This window comes from Rhamphochromis longiceps, linkage group LG23 (assembly GCF_057381845.1).
Source record: "Rhamphochromis longiceps isolate RC_006_pf linkage group LG23, R_longiceps_female_GT1.1, whole genome shotgun sequence".
NCBI lineage: Eukaryota > Metazoa > Chordata > Actinopteri > Cichliformes > Cichlidae > Rhamphochromis > Rhamphochromis longiceps.
Window position 1 is genome coordinate 15583023 of NC_140578.1, and position 11156 is coordinate 15594178.

Consider the following 11156-nt stretch of genomic DNA (forward strand, 5'->3'; position numbering starts at 1 on the left):
TTACCCGAGTCATTTAGACAGCCATTAGCACATGATTCTCCTTATGGGGACCTGATATGTTTAATATGCTGCTGAGAATATAGCCCAGAAGAAGCGTATAGTATAGCTTTTATTTTGGAAAGAGCCATTTCTCTGTAATAAACTCTCTTTTCCAAAGATGAGTGATTTCTTGATCAGATAGATTTATTTTTTTTATTACTTTGTTGTTTCAGCAACATTAAATTTAAAAACTGTACTTTTGAGTTAAAATATATATTTATAATTTTAATAAATGACAAATGAAAAAGGCATGAACATTTTTTTGTATCGAAAAAATATCGAACCGTGACACCAAAATGAATATATATATATAAAAAACACCCAGCACGCCCCTGCGGGCGGTTTATCCTTCAAGCTCGGGTCCTCTACCAGAGGCCTGGGAGCTTGAGGGTCCTGCGCAGTATCTTAGCTGTTCCCAGGACTGCGCTCTTCTGGACAGAGATCTCCGATGTTGTTCCCGGGATCTGCTGGAGCCACTCGCCTAGCTTGGGAGTCACCGCACCTAGTGCTCCGATTACCACGGGGACCACCGTTACCTTCACCCTCCACATCCTCTCGAGCTCTTCTCTGAGCCCTTGGTATTTCTCCAGCTTCTCGTGTTCCTTCTTCCTGATATTGCTGTCATTCGGAACCGCTACATCGATCACTACGGCCCTCTTCTTCTGTTTGTCTACCACCACTATGTCCGGTTGGTTAGCCACCACCATTTTGTCCGTCTGTATCTGGAAGTCCCACAGGATCTTAGCTCGGTCATTCTCCACCACCCTTGGGGGCATCTCCCATTTTGACCTCGGGACTTCCAGGTTATACTCGGCACAGATGTTCCTGTACACTATGCCGGCCACTTGGTTATGGCGTTCCATGTATGCCTTGCCTGCTAGCATCTTGCACCCTGCTGTTATGTGCTGGATTGTCTCTGGGGCATCTTTACACAGCCTGCACCTGGGGTCTTGCCTGGTGTGATAGACCCCAGCCTCTATGGATCTTGTGCTCAGAGCTTGTTCTTGTGCTGCCATGATTAGTGCCTCTGTGCTGTCTTTCAGTCCAGCTTTGTCCAGCCACTGGTAGGATTTCTGGATATCAGCCACCCCCTCTATCTGCCGGTGGTACATACCGTGCAGGGGCCTGTCCTTCCATGATGGTTCCTCGTCTCCCTCCTCTTTCTTGGGTTTCTGCTGCCTGAGGTATTCACTGAGCACTCGGTCAGTTGGGGCCATCTTCCCAATGTATTCTTGGATGTTCGTTGTCTCATCCTGGACTGTGGTGCTGACACTCACCAGTCCCCGGCCCCCTTCCTTCCGCTTAGCGTACAGCCTCAGGGTGCTGGACTTGGGGTGAAACCCTCCATGCATGGTAAGGAGCTTTCTTGTCTTTATGTCAGTGGCTTCTATCTCCTCCTTTGGCCAGCCTATTACCCCAGCAGGGTACCTGATCACGGGCAGGGCATAGGTGTTGATGGCCCGGATCTTGTTCTTACCATTCAGCTGACTCCTCAGGACTTGCCTGACCCTCTGCAGGTACTTGGTGGTTGCAGCTTTTCTAGCGGCCTCTTCATGGTTCCCATTCGCCTGCGGGATCCCCAGGTACTTGTAACTGTCCTCTATGTCTGCAATGTTGCCTTCTGGTAGTTCAATCCCCTCAGTTCTGACTACCTTCCCTCTCTTTGTTACCATCCGACTACACTTCTCCAGTCCGAACGACATTCCAATGTCATTGCTGTATAGCCTGGTAGTGTGGATCAGTGAATCGATGTCTCGTTCACTCTTGGCATACAGCTTGATGTCATCCATGTACAGGAGGTGGCTGACAACTGCTCCGTTCCATAGTCGGTATCCGTAGCCAGTCTTGTTAATGATCTCACTGAGGGGGTTCAGGCCTATGCAGAACAGCAGTGGGGACAGAGCATCTCCTTGGTAGATCCCGCACTTGATGGTGACTTGTGCTATGGGCTTGGAGTTGGCCTCTAGTGTTGTACGCCACATCCCCATTGAGTTCCTGATGAAGGCTCTTAGGGTCCCATTGATCTTGTACAATTCTAGGCATTCCAGTATCCAGCTGTGGGGCATTGAGTCATAGGCCTTCTTGTAATCAATCCAGGCAGTGCACAGGTTGGTCAGTCTGGTCTTGCAGTCTCGGCTGACTGTTCTGTCTACCAGTAGCTGGTGTTTTGCGCCTCTGGTATTCTTGCCAATTCCTTTCTGTGTCCCGCTCATGTATTGACCCATGTGCCTGTTCATCTTAGCCGATATGATGCCTGACAGGAGCTTCCATGTAGTACTGAGGCAGGTTATTGGTCGGTAGTTGGAGGGGACCGGTCCCTTCTTGGGGTCCTTGGGGATCAGGACCGTCCAACCTTCGGTTAGCCATTCCGGGTGTCTCTCGTTAACTAGCAGCTGGTTCATTTGTGCTGCTAGACGCTCGTGGAGTGCAGTCAGCTTCTTTAGCCAGTAGGCGTGAACCATGTCGGGCCCTGGTGCTGTCCAACTCTTCATACTGGAGACCCTTTCTTGGATATCTGCCACTGTGATGGTTACTGGATCCTGTTCGGGGAGGTTGCTGTGGTCTGCCCTCAGATCCACTAGCCACTGAGCATTGCCGTTATGGGTTGCGTCCTTCTCCCATATGCTCTTCCAGTATTGCTCGGTCTCCAGCCTTGGTGGTGCTGTTCTCTTATTGTTCCCTTGCCACTGAGAGTACACCTTTGCTGGTTCTGTGGAGAACAGCTGGTTTATTCTCCTGCCTTCTATCTCTCTGGTGTACCTTCTCAAGCGGCTGGCCAAGGCTGTGAGTCTTTGCTTGGCAGTTTCTAAGGCCTCAGGTATGGACAGCTTGCTGTATTTCTTATGCACCTTCTTTGTCGCACCTTTCTGCAACTCCGTTAGTTGGCTAACCTCCCTCCGTGCTACTTTGATCTTGCCCTCTAGCCTCCTTCTCCATGGAGGGTACTGCCCCTTGTGGCTGTTCAACTTGTAGCCAAGCATCTCACTGATCACTGCTGCCGTATTGTAGATCAGCTTGTTAGTGTCGGTAATCGTGGTTGTAGGTATCGTCCGTAGTGCTGCATTAACATCATCTAGCAGACCTTCTGAGGGTACTTCACGTAATCTTGGTAACCGGCTACGGGGGATCCAGGTTTCAAGCTTGGCCATGATCCTATCTTTCAGGTCAGTTCCTCTCGCACTTAACGATCCTTCTCCTATCGCACTTGGGGCTATGTACCCAATCTCGGGTGGGGGTGATGATATCGCCCCCCTGACCTGGCGTCCTGACTCCTTCTTGCCGTAGCATTTGTGTTGTACCTTGTCAATCTCTAGCTGTGAGAGCAGTCCCTTCTTTCGAATGTTGGAACACTGAGCTACTAGTTGTTTCGCCGTCATTGTGGATGTTGGGTATCGAAGAATCCATAGGTCCCTCAGCCTATTCATGTAGCCCCTTCCGCCAGGGTTACTTGCGTAGTAGCATTCCAACAACGCCCTGTTTTCGTCTCTTGCCCACCGATGCCTTCTTGTTCCAGTAGCCCACTTTTCGTCAGGGTGCCCTGGTTCCTCAACACCTGACGCGGACCTTGTTGATCCGGGCGACGTCCGAGCCGGCATGCCTTCATATTTATCTATATATATATATATATATATATATATATATATATATATATATATATATTTATTTATTAGGGGTGCAACGATACACAAAATTCACGGTTCGGTTCGGTTCGATACTTTGGTGTCACGGTTCGATATTTTTTCGATACAAAAAAATGTTCATGCCTTTTTCATTTGTCATTTATTAAAATTATAAATATATATTTTAACTCAAAAGTACAGTTTTTAAATTTAACCCTAACCCTTGTGCGCGTTTTTTATTTTGACAGCAAATGCGCACCTGTGGACCACTTATGTGCAACCCTGGTTATTTAGCTCGTCATATTGCAGCCACAGAAATTATTTTGTCCATGAAACCATAAAGCTGCACTTATAGTCTCATTTGTCATAACTTTTCCGTTTTGTGGTAAGCTTTTCTTTGGCTGTCACTTCTTCACCCTGACCTGTCTTATTTGGCTCAGCAGAACTGAAATATAAATCCTGCTGCTTTTACACACGCACTCACATAAGCTCAGCGATTCTCTGCGCGATCAACCTCTCACATGTTTAAGCTTGCTGCGGGAGATTTCACTTGTCATGTTTGCATAGTAAGCTAACGATTAATAAGACGATGTCAGAGGAATTGGTGCACAAATTATCATCACTCACAGATCAGTGCTGTCGCTCTCTATACACAGTGGATCTGCGCTCGACAGTGCAGCCTAGGCGGAGTAGTCGAACGCAGATTCACTGAGCGCTCCACACAGACAGCATCGTCAGAAGGAAAGTTGATAAAATAAATTACAAATGTTGTATTGTTCGATACATATGCGTACCGAACCGAAAGCACTGTATCGAACGGTTCAATATCGATACGAATATCGTTGCACCCCTAATATATATATATATATATATATATATTAGGGGTGCAACGATACACAAAATTCACGGTTCGGTTCGGTTCGATACTTTGGTGTCACGGTTCGATATTTTTTCGATACAAAAAAAATGTTCATGCCTTTTTAATTTGTCATTTATTAAAATTATAAATATATATTTTAACTCAAAAGTACAGTTTTTAAATTTAACCCTAACCCTTGTGCGTGTTTTTTATTTTGACAGCGAATGCGCACCTGCGGACCACTTATGTGCAGCCCTGGTTATTTAGCTCGTCATATTGCAGCCACAGAAATTCTTTTGTCCATGAAACCATAAAGCTGCACTTTCTTTTTGCCTTATAGTCTGATTTGTCATAACTTCTCCGTTTTGTGGTAAGCTTTTCTTTGGCTGTCACTTCTTCACCCTGACCTGTCTTATTTGGCTCAGCAGAACTTCAGGATCATACGTCACATGAAAACCAAAATAATTCCAAACACCAGATCTGAATGAGGGTGGGGGAGGTCCATGTTACAAGGAGAGCTTAACTTCTGTCTCGCTAGCTTGCCCTGCGCTCTTCCTTCTGACGATGCTGTCTGTGTTGAGCACTCAGTGAATCTGCGTTCGACTACTCCGCCTAGGCTGCACTGTCGACCCTAGGCGGAGTAGTCGAACGCAGATTCACTGAGCGCTCAACACAGACAGCATCGTCAGAAGGAAAGTTGATAAAATAAATTACAAATTTTGTATTGTTCGATACATATGCGTACCGAACCGAAAGCACTGTATCGAACGGTTCAATATCGATACGAATATCGTTGCACCCCTAATATATTATATTTTATATATATATATATATATATATATATATATATATATATATATATATATATATATATATATATATATATATATATATATATACATACATACACTTTAAGTGTTGTATTTTGCATAGTACAATGCAAAATACATTCAATACAATACAATGCATCACATGAACATTATCAAGCCGTCCTAAAGGAACTTCCACATTTTCTGACCTCTTGTTGTTTTCATTCACGTCCTGTTACAAATCATCCTGAGCCATCTCAGTTGGATTTCAGTGATTGTGGATGTCAGGTAATCTAGTGCAGTGCTCCATCACTCTGATTCTCTGTCAAACAGCCCTTACAGACCCTGCAGGTGTGCTACTGATAGTTGAAGTGGTTCAGGTCATTGTCCACTTTTAAAATGAACAATGATCCCACTGATGAGAGCAAAACCACTGGTGGTCAGGTGTGAACAACCGTGGGGATACTATGAAGGGAAACTAAGTTGAGTGAGCATGATTTTGAGGGGAGAAATACACAAAGAAGAGTTTTCTGATGTTATTTGGTGAACTTAATTAACTAAAGTTTGTCTTGAACACTGTTTTATGAGGAGAATAATAAAAAAAATTCAGAATTTATCAAATCTAAATGTAACAACATAGTCTTTGTGGAAGGAAGGTCAGAATAAATTAAAATCCCCTTTGAAGGTGAAAAATGTAAATATTGCAACATTTTCTCAAAGAAAGCCCTCACTGAGTTTTGTAGTCCCTCATTGCTTGATACTGCGCACAATAAACCAGTTCGAAGTTCAAAGTCAAACCCATCTAATGACTGCCATGAAGAGAAAGGCAAGGAAAAGAACTCTATGAATGCTTGAAAATAAGTGAAACATGCTCTAAGCCTGCAGCATGTATCCTCATTTACGTTATAACAAAACCGGTGATTCTCTTTCTTTTATTTTTATAACAGTGAATTTCTTTAACATCAAAACACCAAACACCATCAAGCTTATCCACTTCGACTGTGTCAGCACATGGATGCAAAATTTTGCCCTTTAGGTATGGTGCCCCCATCAGGATGATCAGTGTTATGAATACTGCCACAAAATGTTATCCGACCCTCTCACTGATTTGCTCTCTATATGGTAACGTTATTAATTCATTAAGTACTTTATTCACATTTCCATGACTTATGTAAACGTTCCTGCATGATAACCAGTTTTAGGATTTTGAGGTGAGCGTTACTGATTTGAACTAAACAGTGTAGGAAACTGAATATTTTTATACGCTACTGAGGTCTCATCTATTCACAAAGGTTATTTGAAGACTGAGGACGTGATGTTATGTCAAAGACTATAATTATGCTGTTTGCCTACTCTTACACAATAATTTTCCATGAGCTAAAGCATGAAAATGCAAACTGAAACCAAGTTTGAAACAAAATGATGGTATAATACTAGCAGACTGTTGCACAGAGTGCTGTGGCAGGGTCAGAGTAGCTGACTAGTTTACATACATAAAGCCAAATGCACAACAAAAATAAATAAAGAAAATGTCATCATTGCTTAAAAGCCTTGGCTTTTCTCTGAACCTTTACCATTAGCACTGGCAGTACATCATATTTTGATCCAATGCTTTATGCGCCTGGGTCCTCGTGACATAAGACCAATCAATGCCCTTTCAAACGTATTTTAGACATCAGAGCTTGGATGTAGTAAAATTCTCAGATAAAGCAGAACAGCGGCAAAATTTTATTTACAGGTTCACAACAGACTAGAGAGCACTATTTACACAGTCGATGTCCTTTGTTAGTTGGTTGGCTGCCAATTGATTTTAAAGTTCTTTCGCTTATTTTTGAACCCTGAGACGATCTAGTCTTTCACCGTCTTTCATTACCTTGTCTGGCATGTTTCAAATCAACTTTGCAGTCATTCACAAGTGTAGAACAAGAAGCTGAGGTAGCTTTTACCCTCTGAGAGGTACAAGCTGTCTACAAGCTGCAAGTGCTGATATCATTCAAATTAAAATGTATTTTTGTTTTTTATTTATTAACCATTGTCTTTGATAATGACTGATTGTTGTTAGTTTAGTTCATGCCGTTCCTTTTTACTTTACATATTTTAGTCTTGTGGGGGTTCTCTTGCAGTTAGTTGCAGCCCTTGTTTGTACTATAATGGACCTTTGGGAAGCTGTACACTTCTCCTGTTCGAAACAAGTAGCTTCAGCTCATTTTTCTTTATGACACCTCTCCTTTTAGTTCAGCTTTCTTCTGATTGGCTGCCTCTTGAAAACAAAAGACTTAAACGCTAGGAAACTGGGCTGCTGTGTGCCAAGAGTAGCAAAAAAACCAAACCCATTTTGGCTCAAAGGCATTACTTGTACATGTGCTGACTCATTATTTAAAACTCTTAAAGCTAATTATCACACTATGTCAGTAAAAGAAAATATAGAAAAATCCATAAAGTTTGACCAGTTGATCGAGTTAAAAGTCATTTAATGAGTGTTTCACTGAGATTGTTACTTCAGAGGAGCATATATTCAGGAATGCAGTGCTCTTGAATTTGACAGGATCTTTCCTTTTATTTAGGTCCAAAAAATCTTAAGAGATCTTCTATTGTAATGTAGGCTAGACACATTTGTATAACAACTCTCATCAAAACAGTCTCTTAGCCTCTTTCTGTCATCCAGTTGCAAGGAATCATGATTTTTGACCGTGCTTTAAAATTTAATAAACAGATTAGCTCTGTAGTTAAGACAAACTTCTTTCAACTAAGGCTCCTCACTAAGGTCAGAGCCTTCCTCCTACCACATGACTTTGAGAGTAATACACACTTTTATTTCCTCTCGTTTAGACTATTGCATGTCTTTATAAGTTGGCTGTGATCTAATATGACACCTGCAAGCTGTTCAAAATGCTTCAAAATTCTTTGTTCACAGTTTTGCTTTTTGTTAGGTTCAGATTTTTTCAGTAGTTCTATAGTATTCTTTGCCCTCTGTTCAGTTTGAGCATTATCCTGTATGTAAATTTGATGTTTCAGCATTTCCTTATTTGGTATCAGCGTGGCCGTGGCTCAGAAGGTAGAGTCACTAATCAGAAGGTTAGTGGTTCTATGCCAGTCTGTTCCAGTCTGTACCTACCACAGGTGTTGCTCAAGTATCCTCGAGCACTGAATGCCTAGTTTCTCATCACAGTGGTAATGTTAGATAGAAAGCACTTGGGAATGGAAGAAAGTATTTGTATGAGTGAAAATGGCTTTTAGTATGAATCACTTTGGGTGCTCAAGCAGAGAAGAAATGTGATATAAAAGAAGCAATCAGTATTATCAATCATTTCTCTTTGAATTTTATGTGTTTTGCTTCCTGTCCCATTGTTTAGATCAGCCATCCCCAAAGTCAAGAGTGCTGTGGGCCACTCAAGAACCAGAAAGTCCCAAGCGGCCCACCCAGTCTTAAATCTTCACTCTAATTAAAAGACAAGTGAAACTGATGTTTTGCCTTTTTTTATTCAAAAAACATAAACAACACAGGCTGTTGGCTATAAATTGCTAATGCTACCCAGGCCACTATGTGACCCATCTGTTACTACACACAAACCTCAATATAACAGCAGCAAATTTAGAATCGGAGTAATGAGTAATATCACAAATTTTAACAGTTTTTGTTTAAGTTTTATATCAATCAATACATATATTAATAGTAGATAAATATCTCACTGTACGTACATGTGAGTCATTTTAAACTGAATTCCTGTTAGTACTGTGGCCCACCTACAGTAACTTCGCAGCCCACCAGGGGGCTCACTCTTTTGCAAACAAGTGGTCTTGATTAAATGCAGCTGTGTCTCCTTACCCTGCTGTCTCTATTTCCCTGATTACTCTCATATGTATAAATCATCCTGTTCTTCTCCTCACTCCTGTTAGCTTTTTGTTAAGCCCTCTTTTGTGTTTGTTAAATGATTAAGAACTTAGTTGGATTTAGTTTGTCTTTATCCTTACGGACTCCTCATAGTAGATTTCATATCAATCTTAAAAAGATGTGCTTTTTCTGTCCTCCTGCTTCTTCTTTTTTAGTTTTATATCTGGATTTAATTCCATGCACATCTTAACAAGTAGAAACAGAGACCTGTCTCTGTTGTGATAAAGAGTGAACCTTGCTGTTTTGGAGCATGTTTTTAAAGTTAGTTTTCTTCCAGTATTTGTCTCTTAATTCTGAACAATCTGTCTGTACCTACCACAGAGAAAAGCCCCCATAACACATGTTGCCAGTATGCTGTGCTTGACGCGCATAGTTCTTTGTGTGTGTGTCTGTGTTTTGAGTCCTTGAAATAATGTTTGGCAGACTTTGAGTGGGTTTTATATACTTTTTCTTGTCAACCTTCTGTCTGCCCATTAATTGATAAGTGCAGCTGAGTTGGTCGCCCATACAACAGGTTCTCCCTACAGAGATCTTCAATAACTGCTGGGTTCATAGCAAAGACTCAACACAAAAGATGGATTTAGAAATTCTGTTTAAAAATAAAGCCAATGGAGAAGTTTCATAAAACTGCAGTCTTTCTAATGGCAAAGAGTGGATGAGTCCTCTCCCAAAATCAGTTGGCTTGTATAAAAGTCTGAGGGTAAAACAAATAAATGCACCTCTTGACCATGTTCGTGCCTTTCCAATCATTTTGAAGGCAAACGCCTCAAGATAATGTGAGTTTTACTGTATTAAAGGTTTATCACAGGAGTGTTCATTTAGCATTTGGTCACTAATGTTAAAAAAACAAACAAAATGTTGATCACAAAAATATGAAGCTTACATAAAGTTCTATTCCTATAATTTTTCCAAAACACTGTCCAATGGTCTGGTAACTCATCTAGAAGTGTACCTATAAAATATTATTTCCTAGATCTGATACCAGGCTTCAGGAAATTGTACAAATAAACTTTACAATGTGTATTAATGATTAATTTAATCAGTCAAATGTATTTAAAGGTGAAGCGTTTGACTTGATTTCTAAAGGATTGTTCTGCTCGACGAGGAGGAAAAACAGACTAAAGTGACTGAGCTGGAGCATTGGAGTGGTTTTCCTTTTTTATTCAGTGCAGATGTGACAGTTGCCTTACATCAGCAGGTCTTGGGTTTGAATCTAGCTTGGACGTTGCTGTGTTGAGTTTGCATGTTGTCCCTGTGCCGGCATGTGCTCTGTCTTCGGCTTCTTCCCACTCTCCAAAGATATGCTTGTTACGCTAATTTGTGATTTTTCTAAATTGACCATAGATGTGTATGTGAGAGCATTTCTGTCTTAAGTCCAATTACGGCTCCCATGACTCTGAATTAGATAAATAATGGAGTAAATGGACTGATGTGTGGATACTCATATCTATGCATAAAGCTCTCAATTTTCAGTGGCCAAAAGATTGTGATGTCAATTCAGAACAATGTGAGGGCTTGATGATCAGGATGAGTGCACCAAGTGCCCTCTGAATGCCAGGTAAAGAAGCTTGTAGCTGTGAAAGAAATCACTTGCTGTCTCTCATGTCTCCATTCAGAGTGAAGAAGTGAAGAGGATAGATAGTAACAGCATTTAAATCAACTCAGGATGCAGAGTGGGACTGCAGTCCTTCCATTTTTTTTCAAGTCATGGAGATTTTTATAAGGGATCATCAGTGTGACAGAATGAACCAACATTTTAGTCATGGCTCATACAGATCTGCTGAAATTTGAAGAGACAAAAAAAAAGTGAGACAAAAGGCAGGTTCAAATATAACACATAGTAAAACAAGAGACCACTGGGAAGCAATGACGTAACAGTGACAATTTTGTATGGTGTGTTATGCCTAAAATCATCAGTTTTGTGGATTGTCAAGAAA